Source organism: Oncorhynchus nerka, linkage group LG17, assembly GCF_034236695.1.
Source record: "Oncorhynchus nerka isolate Pitt River linkage group LG17, Oner_Uvic_2.0, whole genome shotgun sequence".
NCBI lineage: Eukaryota > Metazoa > Chordata > Actinopteri > Salmoniformes > Salmonidae > Oncorhynchus > Oncorhynchus nerka.
In genome coordinates this window covers 2,422,721-2,445,767 of record NC_088412.1, presented here as the reverse complement: position 1 = coordinate 2,445,767, position 23,047 = coordinate 2,422,721, and the positions used below count along the sequence as shown (strand labels likewise).

At 46.6% G+C, this 23,047-nt stretch overlaps 1 pseudogene; it reads right to left on the bottom strand.

Moving 5' to 3' along the window:
- LOC115115726 (E3 ubiquitin-protein ligase arih1-like) overlaps nucleotides 1–23,047 on the bottom strand; it is a 56,914-nt pseudogene that overhangs the window by 10,556 nt on the left and 23,311 nt on the right.

Below are 23,047 nucleotides of genomic sequence, written 5' to 3'. Positions count from 1 at the left end.
ACTATAACCTACCTACCGCCCACTACAACAGTGACTATATAACCTACCTACCGCCCACTACAACAGTGACTATAACCTACCTACCGCCCACTACAACAGTGACTATATAACCTACCTACCGCCCACTACAACAGTGACTATATAACCTACCTACCGCCCACTACAACAGTGACTATAACCTACCTACCGCCCACTACAACAGTGACTATATAACCTACCTACCGCCCACTACAACAGTGACTATATAACCTACCTACCGCCCACTACAACAGTGACTATAACCTACCTACCGCCCACTACAACAGTGACTATAACCTACCTACCGCCCACTACAACAGTGACTATAACCTACCTACCGCCCACTACAACAGTGACTATATAACCTACCTACCGCCCACTACAACAGTGACTATATAACCTACCTACCGCCCACTACAACAGTGACTATAACCTACCTACCGCCCACTACAACAGTGACTATAACCTACCTACAACAGTGACTATAACCCACTACCGCCCACTACAACAGTGACTATAACCTACCTACCGCCCACTACAACAGTGACTATAACCTACCTACCGCCCACTACAACAGTGACTACTACCTACCGCCCACTACAACAGTGACTATAACCTACCTACCGCCCACTACAACAGTGACTATAACCTACCTACCGCCCACTACAACAGTGACTATATAACCTACCTACCGCCCACTACAACAGTGACTATAACCTACCTACCGCCCACTACAACAGTGACTATAACCTACCTACCGCCCACTACAACAGTGACTATAACCTACCTACCGCCCACTACAACAGTGACTATAACCTACCTACCGCCCACTACAACAGTGACTATAACCTACCTACCGCCCACTACAACAGTGACTATAACCTACCTACCGCCCACTACAACAGTGACTATAACCTACCTACCGCCCACTACAACAGTGACTATAACCTACCTACCGCCCACTACAACAGTGACTATATAACCTACCTACCGCCCACTACAACAGTGACTATACCTACCGCCCACTACAACAGTGACTATAACCTACCTACCGCCCACTACAACAGTGACTATAACCTACCTACCGCCCACTACAACAGTGACTATATAACCTACCTACCGCCCACTACAACAGTGACTATATAACCTACCTACCGCCCACTACAACAGTGACTATATAACCTACCTACCGCCCACTACAACAGTGACTATATAACCTACCTACCGCCCACTACAACAGTGACTATAACCTACCTACCGCCCACTACAACAGTGACTATAACCTACCTACCGCCCACTACAACAGTGACTATAACCTACCTACCGCCCACTACAACAGTGACTATATAACCTACCTACCGCCCACTACAACAGTGACTATAACCTACCTACCGCCCACTACAACAGTGACTATATAACCTACCTACCGCCCACTACAACAGTGACTATAACAACAGTGACTATAACCTACCTACCGCCCACTACAACAGTGACTATAACCTACCTACCGCCCACTACAACAGTGACTATAACCTACCTACCGCCCACTACAACAGTGACTATAACCTACCTACCGCCCACTACAACAGTGACTATATAACCTACCTACCGCCCACTACAACAGTGACTATAACCTACCTACCGCCCACTACAACAGTGACTATATAACCTACCTACCGCCCACTACAACAGTGACTGATATAACCTAACCGCCCACTACAACAGTGACTATAACCTACCTACCGCCCACTACAACAGTGACTATAAACCTACCGCCCACTACAACAGTGACTATAACCTACCTACCGCCCACTACAACAGTGACTATAACCTACCTACCGCCCACTACAACAGTGACTATAACCTACCTACCGCCCACTACAACAGTGACTATAACCTACCTACCGCCCACTACAACAGTGACTATAACCTGACCTACCGCCCACTACAACAGTGACTATATAACCTACCTACCGCCCACTACAACAGTGACTATAACCTACCTACCGCCCACTACAACAGTGACTATAACCTACCTACCGCCCACTACAACAGTGACTATAACCTACCTACCGCCCACTACAACAGTGACTATATAAACCTACCGCCCACTACAACAGTGACTATAACCTACCTACCGCCCACTACAACAGTGACTATAACCTACCTACCGCCCACTACAACAGTGACTATAACCTACCTACCGCCCACTACAACAGTGACTATAACCTACCTACCGCCCACTACAACAGTGACTATATAACCTACCTACCGCCCACTACAACAGTGACTATAACCTACCTACCGCCCACTACAACAGTGACTATATAACCTACCTACCGCCCACTACAACAGTGACTATATAACCTACCTACCGCCCACTACAACAGTGACTATAACACTACAACAGTGACTATAACCTACCGCCCACTACAACAGTGACTATAACCTACCTACCGCCCACTACAACAGTGACTATATAACCTACCTACCGCCCACTACAACAGTGACTATATAAACCTACCGCCCACTACAACAGTGACTATATAACCTACCTACCGCCCACTACAACAGTGACTATAACCTACCTACCGCCCACTACAACAGTGACTATATAACCTACCTACCGCCCACTACAACAGTGACTATAACCTACCTACCGCCCACTACAACAGTGACTATATAACCTACCTACCGCCCACTACAACAGTGACTATATAACCTACCTACCGCCCACTACAACAGTGACTATAACCTACCTACCGCCCACTACAACAGTGACTATAACCTACCTACCGCCCACTACAACAGTGACTATAACCTACCTACCGCCCACTACAACAGTGACTATAAACCTACCGCCCACTACAACAGTGACTATAACCTACCTACCGCCCACTACAACAGTGACTATAACCTACCTACCGCCCACTACAACAGTGACTATAACCTACCTACCGCCCACTACAACAGTGACTATAACCTACCTACCGCCCACTACAACAGTGACTATAACCTACCTACAACAGTGACTATATAACCACTACCGCCCACTACAACAGTGACTATAACCTACCTACCGCCCACTACAACAGTGACTATATAACCTACCTACCGCCCACTACAACAGTGACTATAACCTACCTACCGCCCACTACAACAGTGACTATAACCTACCTACCGCCCACTACAACAGTGACTATAAACCTACCGCCCACTACAACAGTGACCGCCCACTACAACAGTGACTATATAACCTACCTACCGCCCACTACAACAGTGACTATAACCTACCTACCGCCCACTACAACAGTGACTATAACCTACCTACCGCCCACTACAACAGTGACTATAACCTACCTACCGCCCACTACAACAGTGACTATAACCTACCTACCGCCCACTACAACAGTGACTATATAACCTACCTACCGCCCACTACAACAGTGACTATAACCTACCTACCGCCCACTACAACAGTGACTATATAACCTACCTACCGCCCACTACAACAGTGACTATATAACCTACCTACCGCCCACTACAACAGTGACTATAACCTACCTACCGCCCACTACAACAGTGACTATAACCTACCTACCGCCCACTACAACAGTGACTATAACCTACCTACCGCCCACTACAACAGTGACTATATAACCTACCTACCGCCCACTACAACAGTGACTATAACCTACCTACCGCCCACTACAACAGTGACTATATAACCTACCTACCGCCCACTACAACAGTGACTATAACCTACCTACCGCCCACTACAACAGTGACTATATAACCTACCTACCGCCCACTACAACAGTGACTATATAACCTACCTACCGCCCACTACAACAGTGACTATAACCTACCTACCGCCCACTACAACAGTGACTATATAACCTACCTACCGCCCACTACAACAGTGACTATAACCTACCTACCGCCCACTACAACAGTGACTATAACCTACCTACCGCCCACTACAACAGTGACTATAACCTACCTACCGCCCACTACAACAGTGACTATAACCTACCTACCGCCCACTACAACAGTGACTATAACCTACCTACCGCCCACTACAACAGTGACTATAACCTACCTACCGCCCACTACAACAGTGACTATATAACCTACCTACCGCCCACTACAACAGTGACTATAACCTACCTACCGCCCACTACAACAGTGACTATAACCTACCTACCGCCCACTACAACAGTGACTATAACCTACCGCCCACTACAACAGTGACTATAACCTACCTACTGCCCACTACAACAGTGACTATATAACCTACCTACCGCCCACTACAACAGTGACTATAACCTACCTACCGCCCACTACAACAGTGACTATATAACCTACCTACCGCCCACTACAACAGTGACTATAACCTACCTACCGCCCACTACAACAGTGACTATATAACCTACCTACCGCCCACTACAACAGTGACTATATAACCTACCGCCCACTACAACAGTGACCTATAACCTACCACTACAACAGTGACTATAACCTACCTACCGCCCACTACAACAGTGACTATAAACCTACCGCCCACTACAACAGTGACTATAACCTACCTACCGCCCACTACAACAGTGACTATAACCTACCTACCGCCCACTACAACAGTGACTATAACCTACCTACCGCCCACTACAACAGTGACTATATAACCTACCTACCGCCCACTACAACAGTGACTATAACCTACCTACCGCCCACTACAACAGTGACTATAACCTACCTACCGCCCACTACAACAGTGACTATAACCTAACCTACCGCCCACTACAACAGTGACTATAACCTACCTACCGCCCACTACAACAGTGACTATAATAACCTACCGCCCACTACAACAGTGACTATATAACCCTACCGCCCACTACAACAGTGACTATAACCTACCTACCGCCCACTACAACAGTGAATATAACCTACTGCCCACTACAGTGACTATAACCTACCGCCCACTACAACAGTGACTATATAACCTACCTATCGCCCACTACAAGTGACTATAACCTACTGCCCACTACAACAGTGACTATAACCTACCTACCGCCCACTACAACAGTGACTATAACCTACCTACCGCCCACTACAACAGTGACTATATAACCTACCTACCGCCCACTACAACAGTGACTATATAACCTACCTACCGCCCACTACAACAGTGACTATATAACCTACCTACCGCCCACTACAACAGTGACTATATAACCTACCTACCGCCCACTACAACAGTGACTATAACCTACCTACCGCCCACTACAACAGTGACTATAACCTACCTACCGCCCACTACAACAGTGACTATATAACCTACCGCCCACTACAACAGTGACTATAACCTACCTACCGCCCACTACAACAGTGACTATATAACCTACCTACCGCCCACTACAACAGTGACTATAACCTACCTACCGCCCACTACAACAGTGACTATAACCTACCTACCGCCCACTACAACAGTGACTATAACCTACCTACCGCCCACTACAACAGTGACTATATAACCTACCTACCGCCCACTACAACAGTGACTATAACCTACCTACCGCCCACTACAACAGTGACTATAACCTACCTACCGCCCACTACAACAGTGACTACAACCTACCGCCCACTACAACAGTGACTATAACCTACCTACCGCCCACTACAACAGTGACTATAACCTACCTACCGCCCACTACAACAGTGACTATATAACCTACCTACCGCCCACTACAACAGTGACTATATAACCACCTACCGCCCACTACAACAGTGACTATATAACACTACAACAGTGACTATAATAACCTACCGCCCACTACAACAGTGACTATAAACCTACCGCCCACTACAACAGTGACTATAACCTACCTACCGCCCACTACAACAGTGACTATAACCTACCTACCGCCCACTACAACAGTGACTATAACCTACCTACCGCCCACTACAACAGTGACTATAACCTACCTACCGCCCACTACAACAGTGACTATATAACCTACCTACCGCCCACTACAACAGTGACTATATAACCTACCTACCGCCCACTACAACAGTGACTATATAACCTACCGCCCACTACAACAGTGACTATAACCTACCTACCGCCCACTACAACAGTGACTATAACCTACCTACCGCCCACTACAACAGTGACTATAACCTACCTACCGCCCACTACAACAGTGACTATATAACCTACCTACCGCCCACTACAACAGTGACTATAACCTACCTACCGCCCACTACAACAGTGACTATAACCTACCTACCGCCCACTACAACAGTGACTATATAACCTACCTACCGCCCACTACAACAGTGACTATATAACCTACCTACCGCCCACTACAACAGTGACTATATAACCTACCGCCCACTACAACAGTGACTATATAACCTACCGCCCACTACAACAGTGACTATAACCTACCTACCGCCCACTACAACAGTGACTATAACCTACCTACCGCCCACTACAACAGTGACTATAACCTACCTACCGCCCACTACAACAGTGACTATATAACCTACCTACCGCCCACTACAACAGTGACTATAACCTACCTACCGCCCACTACAACAGTGACTATAACCTACCTACCGCCCACTACAACAGTGACTATAATAACCTACCTACCGCCCACTACAACAGTGACTATAACCTACCTACCGCCCACTACAACAGTGACTATATAACCTACCTACCGCCCACTACAACAGTGACTATAACCTACCTACCGCCCACTACAACAGTGACTATAACCTACCTACCGCCCACTACAACAGTGACTATAACCTACCTACCGCCCACTACAACAGTGACTATAACCTACCTACCGCCCACTACAACAGTGACTATAACCTACCTACCGCCCACTACAACAGTGACTATAACCTACCTACCGCCCACTACAACAGTGACTATAACCTACCTACCGCCCACTACAACAGTGACTATATAACCTACCTACCGCCCACTACAACAGTGACTATAACCTACCTACCGCCCACTACAACAGTGACTATATAACCTACCGCCCACTACACAACAGTGACTATAACCTACCTACCGCCCACTACAACAGTGACTATAACCTACCTACCGCCCACTACAACAGTGACTATATAACCTACCTACCGCCCACTACAACAGTGACTATAACCTACCTACCGCCCACTACAACAGTGACTATATAACCTACCTACCGCCCACTACAACAGTGACTATATATACCTACCGCCCACTACAACAGTGACTATAACCTACCTACCGCCCACTACAACAGTGACTATAACCTACCTACCGCCCACTACAACAGTGACTATAACCTACCTACCGCCCACTACAACAGTGACTATATAACCTACCTACCGCCCACTACAACAGTGACTATATAACCTACCTACCGCCCACTACAACAGTGACTATAACCTACCTACCGCCCACTACAACAGTGACTATAACCTACCTACCGCCCACTACAACAGTGACTATAACCTACCTACCGCCCACTACAACAGTGACTATAACCTACCTACCGCCCACTACAACAGTGACTATATAACCTACCTACCGCCCACTACAACAGTGACTATATAACCTACCGCCCACTACAACAGTGACTATAACCTACCTACCGCCCACTACAACAGTGACTATAACCTACCTACCGCCCACTACAACAGTGACTATATAACCTACCTACCGCCCACTACAACAGTGACTATATAACCTACCTACCGCCCACTACAACAGTGACTATAACCTACCACCGCCCACTACAACAGTGACTATATAACCTACCTACCGCCCACTACAACAGTGACTATAAACCTACCGCCCACTACAACAGTGACTATAACCTACTACCGCCCACTACAACAGTGACTATATAACCTACCTACCGCCCACTACAACAGTGACTATAACCTACCTACCGCCCACTACAACAGTGACTATAACCTACCTACCGCCCGCCCACTACAACAGTGACTATATAACCTACCGCCCACTACAACAGTGACTATAACTTACCTACCGCCCACTACAACAGTGACTATAACCTACCTACCGCCCGCCCACTACAACAGTGACTATAACCTACCTACCTACCGCCCACTACAACAGTGACTATAACCTACCTACCGCCCACTACAACAGTGACTATAACCTACCTACCGCCCACTACAACAGTGACTATAACCTAACCTACCTACCGCCCACTACAACAGTGACTATAACCTACCTACCGCCCACTACAACAGTGACTATAACCTACCTACCGCCCACTACAACAGTGACTATATAACCTACCGCCCACTACAACAGTGACTATATAACCTACCGCCCACTACAACAGTGACTATAACCTACCTACCGCCCACTACAACAGTGACTATAACCTACCTACCGCCCACTACAACAGTGACTATAACCTACCTACCGCCCACTACAACAGTGACTATAACCTACCTACCGCCCACTACAACAGTGACTATATAACCTACCTACCGCCCACTACAACAGTGACTATATACCTGCCTACCGCCCACTACAACAGTGACTATAACCTACCTACCGCCCACTACAACAGTGACTATAAACCTACCGCCCACTACAACAGTGACTATAACCTACCTACCGCCCACTACAACAGTGACTATAACCTACCTACCGCCCACTACAACAGTGACTATAACCTACCTACCGCCCACTACAACAGTGACTATAACCTACCTACCGCCCACTACAACAGTGACTATATAACCTACCTACCGCCCACTACAACAGTGACTATATAACCTACCGCCCACTACAACAGTGACTATAACCTACCTACCGCCCACTACAACAGTGACTACATAACCTACCGCCCACTACAACAGTGACTATAACCTACCTACCGCCCACTACAACAGTGACTATAACCTACCTACCGCCCACTACAACAGTGACTATAACCTACCTACCGCCCACTACAACAGTGACTATATAACCTACCTACCGCCCACTACAACAGTGACTATATAACCTACCTACCGCCCACTACAACAGTGACTATATAACCTACCTACCGCCCACTACAACAGTGACTATAACCTACCGCCCACTACAACAGTGACTATAACCTACCTACCGCCCACTACAACAGTGACTATATAACCTACCTACCGCCCACTACAACAGTGACTATATAACCTACCTACCGCCCACTACAACAGTGACTATATAACCTACCTACCGCCCACTACAACAGTGACTATAACCTACCTACCGCCCACTACAACAGTGACTATAACCTACCTACCGCCCACTACAACAGTGACTATAACCTACCTACCGCCCACTACAACAGTGACTATAACCTACCTACCGCCCACTACAACAGTGACTATAACCTACTGCCCACTACAGTGACTATAACCTACCGCCCACTACAGTGACTATAACCTACCGCCCACTACAACAGTGACTATATAACCTACCTATCGCCCACTACAACAGTGACTATAACCTACTGCCCACTACAACAGTGACTATAACCTACCTACCGCCCACTACAACAGTGACTATATAACCTACCGCCCACTACAACAGTGACTATAACCTACCTACCGCCCACTACAACAGTGACTATAACCTACCTACCGCCCGCCCACTACAACAGTGACTATATAACCTACCGCCCACTACAACAGTGACTATAACTTACCTACCGCCCACTACAACAGTGACTATAACCTACCTACCGCCCGCCCACTACAACAGTGACTATAACCTACCTACCTACCGCCCACTACAACAGTGACTATAACCTACCTACCGCCCACTACAACAGTGACTATAACCTACCTACCTACCGCCCACTACAACAGTGACTATATAACCTACCGCCCACTACAACAGTGACTATAACCTACCTACCGCCCACTACAACAGTGACTATAACCTACCTACCGCCCGCCCACTACAACAGTGACTATAACCTACCGCCCACTACAACAGTGACTATAACCTACCTACCGCCCACTACAACAGTGACTATAACCTACCTACCGCCCACTACAACAGTGACTATATAACCTACCTACCGCCCACTACAACAGTGACTATATAACCTACCGCCCGCCCACTACAACAGTGACTATAACCTACCTACCGCCCACTACAACAGTGACTATAACCTACCTACCGCCCACTACAACAGTGACTATAACCTACCTACCGCCCACTACAACAGTGACTATAACCTACCTACCGCCCACTACAACAGTGACTATAACCTACTGCCCACTACAGTGACTATAACCTACCGCCCACTACAGTGACTATAACCTACCGCCCACTACAACAGTGACTATATAACCTACCTATCGCCCACTACAACAGTGACTATAACCTACTGCCCACTACAACAGTGACTATAACCTACCTACCGCCCACTACAACAGTGACTATATAACCTACCGCCCACTACAACAGTGACTATAACCTACCTACCGCCCACTACAACAGTGACTATAACCTACCTACCGCCTATAACCTACCGCCCACTACAACAGTGACTATATAACCTACCGCCCACTACAACAGTGACTATAACCTACCTACCGCCCACTACAACAGTGACTATAACCTACCTACCGCCCGCCCACTACAACAGTGACTATAACCTACCTACCTACCGCCCACTACAACAGTGACTATAACCTACCTACCGCCCACTACAACAGTGACTATAACCTACCTACCGCCCACTACAACAGTGACTATAAACCTACAACAGTGACTATAACCTACCCCACTACAACAGTGACTATAACCTACCTACCTACCGCCCACTACAACAGTGACTATATAACCTACCGCCCACTACAACAGTGACTATAACCTACCTACCGCCCACTACAACAGTGACTATAACCTACCTACCGCCCACTACAACAGTGACTATATAACCTACCTACCGCCCACTACAACAGTGACTATAACCTACCTACCGCCCACTACAACAGTGACTATAACCTACCTACCGCCCACTACAACAGTGACTATAACCTACCTACCGCCCACTACAACAGTGACTATAACCTACCTACCGCCCACTACAACAGTGACTATAACCTACCTACCGCCCACTACAACAGTGACTATAACCTACCTACCGCCCACTACAACAGTGACTATAACCTACCTACCGCCCACTACAACAGTGACTATAACCTACCTACCGCCCACTACAACAGTGACTATAACCTACCTACCGCCCACTACAACAGTGACTATAACCTACCTACCGCCCACTACAACAGTAATCGAATGGCAGATATAATAGGTGAAAGTGTTTTGTAAAAGTTTAACCCTGTAGACTTACCTCCTGTGCATCTCTGGCTGCCTTGGCATCGTCTTCATTGTAGCGGTTGCAGTTGTACCTGCAGGAGTTTATTATTAGGTACACCAACACATTAGCTCCTGCAGACAGTGAGTCACATGTCTCGCTATATATATATATATAAAGGAGGCAGACAGGCATCAAGGCATTCAGTTACTGTTCGACTTCACGTTAGAATGGGCAAAAAAAACAACAACGACTCAAGCGACTTTGTTCGTGGTGTGATCGTCGGTGCCAAGACGCGCCGGATCCAGTATCTCAGAAACATCCGCCCTCCTGGGCTTTTCACCCACGACATTGTCTAGGGATTATCGAGAATGGTGCGACAAAACACAAAACATCCAGTCTGTGGCAGTTCCCTTTTGGGGTGAACACAGGTCGTTGACGAGAGGTCCAAGGAGAAGCGGGAGTCATGCAAGCTAACGGGCGGGCCACAAACAGGTCCCTAAATACGCAGTGGTGCGCAGAACGGCATCTCGGAAACGCACCACTCGTCGACCCTCGTCACGGATTGGCTATTACCTGCAGACGACCACACCAGGTTCCACTCTTATCTGCTGTTCTGAAGGCAAAATGAGGAATGACCCCGGGACTAGATGGGTGTACCTTATAAAACTGTTTGGTGACTATATATACACAGTATACCATTTAGCAGACACTTGAATCCAAACTTCCAGTCATGCGTGCCTTTTTTTATTTTTTTATGCGTGGGTGGCCTCGGGAATCGATCCCACTATCCTGGCAGTTACAAGAGCCATGCTCTACCAACTGAGCTTACAGAGGGCCGTGAAGTGAGTACACGGTCACCTGTCCGGTTTCTCCAGACTCACCAAACGTGTGTGTGATTCTTACTACTCACCATGCTGAGCCGTGTGGCTCCCAGGGCCCCAGACAGACCCAACAGAACTCAGCTTTACAGCTCTGGTTCCGACACACCATGTGATTGCAGCCGCCGTCCTTCTCAATGGTCACGTGACACTTTGGACACTCCTGTGAAAAAGTGTGCCGAGGACAGTGAAACCCCCTAGTGGAGCGCAGCCAATACCAAGGGTATGAAAAACGTCTATCTAGATCACATTAGCCTGGGCCCATATTCACACAGCGTCTCAGAGTAGGCCTCTCTTACATCAGTATTCCTAGTCTGAAACGCTTAATACAATACAGACCACGATGTTCTCGCTGTACAGTTCTGTAGATCTGGACTGGTAACATATCTTGGTATTATGTTATGTAGCATTATAACCATACCTTAGTATTAGGTGTTATGTAGCATTATAACCATACCTTAGTATTAGGTGTTATGTAGCATTATAACTATACCTTAGTATTAGGTGTTAGGTAGCATTATAACTATACCTTAGTATTAGGTATTATGTAGCATTATAACTATACCTTAGTATTAGGTGTTATGTAACATTATAACTATACCTTAGTATTAGGTGTTATGTAGCATTATAACTATACCTTGGTATTAGGTGTTATGTAGCATTATAACCATACCTTAGTATTAGGTGTTATGTAGCATTATAACTATACCTTAGTATTAGGTGTTATGTAGCATTATAACCATACCTTAGTATTAGGTGTTATGTAGCATTATAACCATACCTTAGTATTAGGTGTTATGTTATGTAGCATTATAACTATACCTTAGTATTAGGTGTTATGTAGCATTATAACTATACCTTAGTATTAGGTGTTAGGTAGCATTATAACTATACCTTAGTATTAGGTGTTATGTAGCATTATAACTATACCTTAGTATTAGGTGTTATGTAGCATTATAACTATACCTTAGTATTAGGTGTTATGTAGCATTATAACTATACCTTAGTATTAGGTGTTATGTAGCATTATAACTTAGTATTAGGTGTTATGTAGCATTATAACTATACCTTAGTATTAGGTGTTATGTAGCATTATAACTATACCTTAGTATTAGGTGTTATGTAGCATTATAACTATACCTTAGTATTAGGTGTTATGTAGCATTATAACTATACCTTAGTATTAGGTATTATGTAACATTATAACTATACCTTAGTATTAGGTGTTATGTAGCATTATAACCATAACTTAGTTTTAGGTATTAAGTTACGTAGCGTTATAACCATACCTTGGTATTCTGTTATGTAGCATTATAACCATACCTTGGTATTCTGTTATGTAGCATTATAACCATACCTTGGTATTCTGTTATGTAGCATTATAACCATACCTTGGTATTAGCTGCAATCCAGTTGGATGTTTCACTGTCATCGTCACACTTTTTAATCCACTTTCTCAGCCACTGTAGGACAGCAGAGCAACAGAGGTCAGCTAATTGTTGCATATTCATCCAGCAAGAGAGACAAACACCGAGTGTACAAAACATTAGGAACACCTGTACTTCCCATGACATAACCTGGACCAGGTGAAAGCTATGATCCCTTATTGGGACGTCACCTGTTAAACCCACTTCAATCCGTGTAGATGAAGGGGAGGAGACGTGTTTTTAAAAGCTATGAGAAAATTAAGACATGGATTTTGTATGTGTGCCACTCAAAAGTGCCTTTGAACAGAGTATGGTAGTAGGTGCCAGGTGCACCGGTCCATCACCCAACCGATATTCAGCCAACTTGACAACAGCATCCATGCGAAATGCTTTTTGACACCGTGGAGTCCATGCCACGACGAATTGAGGATGTTCTAAGGGCGAAAGGTGAGTGGTGCACCTCCATATTAGGAAGCTGTTCCTACTGTTATGTACACTCAGTGTACATGATATTATTACACGATATCATGTCGTGTCCGAGGGTAGAACCTAGCCCTATGTCGTGTCCGAGGGTAGAACCTAGCCGTATCCGAGGGTAGAACCTAGCCCTATGTCGTGTCCGAGGGTAGAACCTAGCCCTATGTCGTGTCCGAGGGTAGAACCTAGCCCTATGTCGTGTCCGAGGGTAGAACCTAGCCCTATGTCGTGTCCGAGGGTAGAACCTAGCCCTATGTCGTGTCCGAGGGTAGAACCTAGCCCTATGTCGTGTCCGAGGGTAGAACCTAGCCCTATGTCGTGTCCGAGGGTAGAACCTAGCCCTATGTCGTGTCCGAGGGTAGAACCTAGCCCTATGTCGTGTCCGACGGTAGAACCTAGCCCTATGTCGTGTCCGAGGGTAGAACCTAGCCCTATGTCGTGTCCGAGGGTAGAACCTAGCCCTATGTCGTGTCCGAGGGTAGAACCTAGCCCTATGTCGTGTCCGAGGGTAGAACCTAGCCCTATGTCGTGTCCGAGGGTAGAACCTAGCCCTATGTCGTGTCCGAGGGTAGAACCTAGCCCTATGTCGTGTCCGAGGGTAGAAGCTAGCCCTATGTCGTGTCCGAGGGTAGAACCTAGCCCTATGTCGTGTCCGAGGGTAAAATCTAGCCCTATGTCAAGTCAGGATAGAACCCAGCCCTATGTCATGTCAGGATAGAACCCAGCCCTATGTCATGTCAGAGGATAGAACCCAGCCCTATGTCATGTCAGAGGATAGAACCCAGCCCTATGTAATGTCAGGATAGAACCCAGCCCTATGTCATGTCAGGATAGAACCCAGCCCTATGTCATGTCAGGATAGAACCCAGCCCTATGTCATGTCAGAGGATAGAACCCAGCCCTATGCCATGTCAGGATAGAACCCAGCCCTATGTCATGTCAGAGGATAGAACCCAGCCCTATGTCATGTCAGGAAAGAACCTAGCTCTTTGTAAAGTCTTGTCAGAGGGTAGAAGCTAGCCCTATATCATGTCGTGTCAGAGGGTAGAAGCTAGCCCTATATCATGTCGTGTCAGAGGGTAGAAGCTAGCCCTATATCATGTCGTGTCAGAGGGTAGAAGCTAGCCCTATATCATGTCGTGTCAGAGGATAGAACCCAGCCCCATGTCGTGTCAGAGGGTAGAAGCTAGCCCTATATCATGTCGTGTCAGAGGGTAGAACCTAGCCCTATATCATGTCGTGTCAGAGGGTAGAAGCTAGCCCTATATCATGTCGTGTCAGAGGGTAGAAGCTAGCCCCATGTCTTGTCAGAGGGTAGAAGCTAGCCCTAAATCATGTCAGAGGGTAGAAGCTAGCCCTATATCATGTCGTGTCAGAGGGTAGAAGCTAGCCCTATATCATGTCGTGTCAGAGGGTAGAAGCTAGCCCTATATCATGTCGTGTCAGAGGGTAGAACCTAGCCCTATATGTCGTGTCAGAGGGTAGAAGCTAGCCCTATATCATGTCGTGTCAGAGGGTAGAAGCTAGCCCTATATCATGTCAGAGGGTAGAAGCTAGCCCTATATCATGTCATGTCAGAGGGTAGAAGCTAGCCCTATATCATGTCATGTCAGAGGGTAGAAGCTAGCCCCATGTCTTGTCAGAGGGTAGAAGCTAGCCCTAAATCATGTCAGAGGGTAGAAGCTAGCCCTATATCATGTCATAGGGTAGAAGCTAGCCCTATGTCATGTCATGTCAGAGGGTAGAACCTAGCCCTATATCATGTCGTGTCATAGGGTAGAAGCTAGCCCTATATCATGTCGTGTCAGAGGGTAGAAGCTAGCCCTATATCATGTCAGAGGGTAGAAGCTAGCCCTATATCATGTCATGTCAGAGGGTAGAAGCTAGCCCTATATCATGTCATGTCAGAGGGTAGAACCTAGCCCTATATCATGTCGTGTCAGAGGGTAGAAGCTAGCCCTATATCATGTCAGAGGGTAGAAGCTAGCCCTATATCATGTCATAGGGTAGAAGCTAGCCCTATGTCATGTCATGTCAGAGGGTAGAACCTAGCCCTATATCATGTCGTGTCATAGGGTAGAAGCTAGCCCTATATCATATCATGTCATGTCAGAGGGTAGAAGCTAGCCCTATATCATGTCGTGTCAGAGGGTAGAAGCTAGCCCTATATCATGTCGTGTCAGAGGGTAGAAGCTAGCCCTAAATCATGTCTTCTGCACATACCTTACACTTGACAGGATCGTGCCAGTTCTCCCCACAGTTGAAGCTAGAATGATAAAATACATCCCATTAGTATCAATTGTTTCTATTCTCCCCCATGTTGTAGTTGCAGGGATTAGGTAAAAGGTTGCCAACAGGAAGCTATGCTCCCAGAGGAGCCTGTTGTGACTGGTGGCAGCTACGTGGGGAGGAAAACTCAAGGCTGCCGGGATCTCATACCAACTCCTTTTGGGTCTCGACTAACCCAGCCACCGCCCGAGTCTCGACTAACCCAGCCACCGCCCGAGTCTCGACTAACCCAGCCACCGCCCGAGTCTCGACTAACCCAGCCACCGCCCGAGTCTCGACTAACCCAGCCACCGCCCGAGTCTCGACTAACCCAGCCACCGCCCGAGTCTCGACTAACCCAGCCACCGCCCGAGTCTCGACTAACCCAGCCACCGCCCGAGTCTCGACTAACCCAGCCACCGCCCGAGTCTCGACTAACCCAGCCACCGCCCGCCAGTCTCGACTAACCCAGCCACCGCCCGAGTCTCGACTAACCCAGCCACCGCCCGAGTCTCGACTAACCCAGCCACCGCCCGAGTCTCGACTAACCCAGCCACCGCCCGAGTCTCGACTAACCCAGCCACCGCCCGAGTCTCGACTAACCCAGCCACCGCCCGAGTCTCGACTAACCCAGCCACCGCCCGAGTCTCGACTAACCCAGCCACCGCCCGAGTCTCGACTAACCCAGCCACCGCCCGAGTCTCGACTAACCCAGCCACCGCCCGAGTCTCGACTAACCCAACCCAGCCACCGCCCGAGTCTCGACTAACCCAGCCACCGCCCGAGTCTCGACTAACCCAGCCACCGCCCGAGTCTCGACTAACCCAGCCACCGCCCGAGTCTCGACTAACCCAGCCACCGCCCGAGTCTCGACTAACCCAGCCACCGCCCGAGTCTCGACTAACCCAGCCACCGCCCCAGTCTCGACTAACCCAGCCACCGCCCGAGTCTCGACTAACCCAACCCAGCCACCGCCCGAGTCTCGACTAACCCAGCCACCGCCCGAGTCTCGACTAACCCAGCCACCGCCCGAGTCTCTAACCCAGCCACCTAACCCAGCCACCGCCCGAGTCTCGACTAACCCAGCCACCGCCCGAGTCTCGACTAACCCAGCCACCGCCCGAGTCTCGACTAACCCAGCCACCGCCCGAGTCTCGACTAACCCAGCCACCTCCCGAGTCTCGACTAACCCAGCCACCTCCCGAGTCTCGACTAACCCTAACCCAGCCACCGCCCGAGTCTCGACTAACCCTAACCCAGCCATCTCCTGAGTCTTGACTAACCCAGCCATCTCCTGAGTCTTGACAAACCCAGCCATCTCCTGAGTCTTGACAAACCCAGCCATCTCCTGAGTCTTGACAAACCCAGCCATCTCCTGAGTCTTAACAAACCCAGCCATCTCCTGAGTCTTGACAAACCCAGCCATCTCCTGAGTCTTAACAAACCCAGCCATCTCCTGAGTCTTGACTAACCCAGCCATCTCCTGAGTCTTGACAAACCCAGCCACCTCCTGAGTCTTGAGACATTGTTGTTCTAAAGATGTGCCTTAAAACTTCTTACGGAGTAGACTGTACTGTCATTTCATAGTAAAGAGAGGACAAGGCAGATCATTTAGGAGACTTGTCTTACCAGAACTGTCGACCACACTTGCACCTGACCGGCTTGGCGTCGGGGTACTGGACTTTAACGACGTGATGGCAGTCTGGTGCGGGACACCACTTCAACAGTCTATTACACTGGAGAAGTGGGAGATTAGGACAGTAAGACCCATTCAGTAATCCAATCGTATTAAATCATTCAAAAAAATAAACGCAATAAATTCATTCTAATGCACATTGAATGTAACAGCGGTCTGGTCTAATGCACATTGAATGTAACAGTGGTCTAGTCTACTGCACATTGAATGTAACAGCGGTCTAGTCTACTGCACATTGAATGTAACAGCGGTCTAGTCTACTGCACATTGAATGTAACAGCGGTCTAGTCTAATGCACATTGAATGTAACAGCGGTCTAGTCTAATGCACATTGAATGTAACAGCGGTCTAGTCTAACGCACATTGAATGTAACAGCGGTCTAGTCTAACGCACATTGAATGTAACAGCGGTCTAGTCTACTGCACATTGAATGTAACAGCGGTCTAGTCTACTGCACATTGAATGTAACAGCGGTCTAGTCTACTGCACATTGAATGTAACAGCGGTCTAGTCTACTGCACATTGAATGTAACAGCGGTCTAGTCTAGTCTGCACATTGAATGTAACAGCGGTCTAGTCTAGTCTAATGCACATTGAATGTAACAGTCGTCTAGTCATTGAATGTAACAGCGGTCTAGTCTACTGCACATTGAATGTAACAGCGGTCTAGTCTAATGCACATTGAATGTAACAGCGGTCTAGTCTAGTCTAATGCACATTGAATGTAACAGCGGTCTAGTCTAACGCACATTGAATGTAACAGCGGTCTAGTCTAACGCACATTGAATGTAACAGCGGTCTAGTCTAATGCACATTGAATGTAACAGCGGTCTAGTCTAATCGCACATTGAATGTAACAGCGGTCTAGTCTACTGCACATTGAATGTAACAGCGGTCTAGTCTAATGCACATTGAATGTAACAGCGGTCTAGTCTACTGCACATTGAATGTAACAGCGGTCTAGTCTACTGCACATTGAATGTAACAGCGGTCTAGTCTACTGCACATTGAATGTAACACATTGAATGTAACAGCGGTCTAGTCTACTGCACATTGAATGTAACAGCGGTCTAGTCTAATGCACATTGAATGTAACAGCGGTCTAGTCTAATGCACATTGAATGTAACAGCGGTCTAGTCTAATGCACATTGAATGTAACAGTGGTCTAGTCTACTGCACATTGAATGTAACAGCGGTCTGGTCTACTGCACATTGAATGTAACAGCGGTCTAGTCTAACGCACATTGAATGTAACAGCGGTCTAGTCTAGTCTAACGCACATTGAATGTAACAGCGGTCTAGTCTACTGCACATTGAATGTAACAGCGGTCTAGTCTAACGCACATTGAATGTAACAGCGGTCTAGTCTAATGCAGCACATTGAATGTAACAGCGGTCTAGTCTACTGCACATTGAATGTAACAGTGGTCTAGTCTAATGCACATTGAATGTAACAGTGGTCTAGTCTAATGCACATTGAATGTAACAGCGGTCTAGTCTAACGCACATTGAATGTAACAGTGGTCTAGTCTAATGCACATTGAATGTAACAGCGGTCTAGTCTAACGCACATTGAATGTAACAGCGGTCTAGTCTAACGCACATTGAATGTAACAGCGGTCTAGTCTAACGCACATTGAATGTAACAGCGGTCTAGTCTAACGCACATTGAATGTAACAGCGGTCTAGTCTAGTCTAATGCACATTGAATGTAACAGCGGTCTAGTCTAGTCTAACGCACATTGAATGTAACAGTCGTCTCATTGAATGTAACAGCGGTAGTCTAACGCACATTGAATGTAACAGCGGTCTAGTCTACTGCACATTGAATGTAACAGCGGTCTAGTCTAACGCACATTGAATGTAACAGCGGTCTAGTCTAATGCACATTGAATGTAACAGCGGTCTAGTCTAACGCACATTGAATGTAACAGCGGTCTAGTCTAACGCACATTGAATGTAACAGCGGTCTAGTCTAATGCACATTGAATGTAACAGCGGTCTAGTCTAGTCTAATGCACATTGAATGTAACAGCGGTCTAGTCTAGTCTAACGCACATTGAATGTAACAGCGGTCTAGTCTACTGCACATTGAATGTAACAGCGGTCTAGTCTAGTCTAACGCACATTGAATGTAACAGCGGTCTAGTCTACTGCACATTGAATGTAACAGCGGTCTAGTCTAGTCTAATGCACATTGAATGTAACAGCGGTCTAGTCTAGTCTAATGCACATTGAATGTAACAGTGGTCTAGTCTAGTCTAATGCACATTGAATGTAACAGTGGTCTAGTCTACTGCACATTGAATGTAACAGTGGTCTAGTCTAACGCACATTGAATGTAACAGCGGTCTAGTCTAACGCACATTGAATGTAACAGCGGTCTAGTCTACTGCACATTGAATGTAACAGCGGTCTAGTCTACTGCACATTGAATGTAACAGCGGTCTAGTCTACTGCACATTGAATGTAACAGCGGTCTAGTCTACTGCACATTGAATGTAACAGCGGTCTAGTCTACTGCACATTGAATGTAACAGCGGTCTAGTCTAGTCTACTGCACATTGAATGTAACAGCGGTCTAGTCTAACTGCACATTGAATGTAACAGCGGTCTAGTCTACTGCACATTGAATGTAACAGCGGTCTAGTCTACTGCACATTGAATGTAACAGCGGTCTAGTCTACTGCACATTGAATGTAACAGTCTAACGCACATTGAATGTCTAGTCTACTGCACATTGAATGTAACAGCGGTCTAGTCTACTGCACATTGAATGTAACAGCGGTCTAGTCTAACGCACATTGAATGTAACAGCGGTCTAGTCTAATGCACATTGAATGTAACAACATTGAATGTAACATTGAATTGAATGTAACAGCGGTCTAGTCTACTGCACATTGAATGTAACAGCGGTCTAGTCTAACGCACATTGAATGTAACAGCGGTCTAGTCTAATGCACATTGAATGTAACAGCGGTCTAGTCTAACGCACATTGAATGTAACAGCGGTCTAGTCTAACGCACATTGAATGTAACAGCGGTCTAGTCTAGTCTAATGCACATTGAATGTAACAGTGGTCTAGTCTAACGCACATTGAATGTAACAGCGGTCTAGTCTAACGCACATTGAATGTAACAGCGGTCTAGTCTAATGGACATTGAATGTAACAGCGGTCTAGTCTACTGCACATTGAATGTAACAGCGGTCTAGTCTAATGCACATTGAATGTAACAGTGGTCTAGTCTAATGCACATTGAATGTAACAGCGGTCTAGTCTACTGCACATTGAATGTAACAGCGGTCTAGTCTAGTCTACTGCACATTGAATGTAACAGCGGTCTAGTCTACTGCACATTGAATGTAACAGTGGTCTAGTCTAGTCTACTGCACATTGAATGTAACAGCGGTCTAGTCTGCACATTGAATGTAACAGCGGTCTAGTCTAGTCTACTGCACATTGAATGTAACAGCGGTCTAGTCTAATGCACATTGAATGTAACAGTGGTCTAGTCTACTGCACATTGAATGTAACAGCGGTCTAGTCTAATGCACATTGAATGTAACAGCGGTCTAGTCTAGTCTAACGCACATTGAATGTAACAGCGGTCTAGTCTAGTCTAACGCACATTGAATGTAACAGCGGTCTAGTCTACTGCACATTGAATGTAACAGCGGTCTAGTCTAGTCTACTGCACATTGAATGTAACAGCGGTCTAGTCTAATGCACATTGAATGTAACAGCGGTCTAGTCTAATGCACATTGAATGTAACAGTGGTCTAGTCTAATGCACATTGAATGTAACAGTGGTCTAGTCTAACGCACATTGAATGTAACAGCGGTCTAGTCTAATGCACATTGAATGTAACAGCGGTCTAGTCTAATGCACATTGAATGTAACAGCGGTCTAGTCTAATGCACATTGAATGTAACAGCGGTCTAGTCTAATGCACATTGAATGTAACAGCGGTCTAGTCTACTGCACATTGAATGTAACAGCGGTCTAGTCTAACGCACATTGAATGTAACAGCGGTCTAGTCTAGTCTAATGCACATTGAATGTAACAGTGGTCTAGTCTAATGCACATTGAATGTAACAGCGGTCTAGTCTAGTCTAATGCACATTGAATGTAACAGCGGTCTAGTCTAACGCACATTGAATGTAACAGCGGTCTAGTCTAACGCACATTGAATGTAACAGTGGTCTAGTCTAACGCACATTGAATGTAACAGCGGTCTAGTCTAGTCTACTGCACATTGAATGTAACAGCGGTCTAGTCTAATGCACATTGAATGTAACAGCGGTCTAGTCTACTGCACATTGAATGTAACAGCGGTCTAGTCTAACGCACATTGAATGTAACAGCGGTCTAGTCTAGTCTAACGCACATTGAATGTAACAGCGGTCTAGTCTAACGCACATTGAATGTAACAGCGGTCTAGTCTAATGCACATTGAATGTAAAGCGGTCAGTGCACATTGAATGTAACAGCGGTCTAGTCTAATGCACATTGAATGTAACAGCGGTCTAGTCTAATGCACATTGAATGTAACAGTGGTCTAGTCTAGTCTAACGCACATTGAATGTAACAGCGTCTAGTCTAGTCTATGCACATTGAATGTAACAGTCTAACGCACATTGAATGTAACAGCGGTCTAGTCTAGTCTAACGCACATTGAATGTAACAGCGGTCTGGTCTAATGCACATTGAATGTAACAGCGGTCTGGTCTAATGCACATTGAATGTAACAGCGGTCTAGTCTAACGCACATTGAATGTAACAGTGGTCTAAGTCTAACGCACATTGAATGTAACAGCGGTCTAGTCTAACGCACATTGAATGTAACAGCGGTCTAGTCTAACGCACATTGAATGTAACAGCGGTCTAGTCTAACGCACATTGAATGTAACA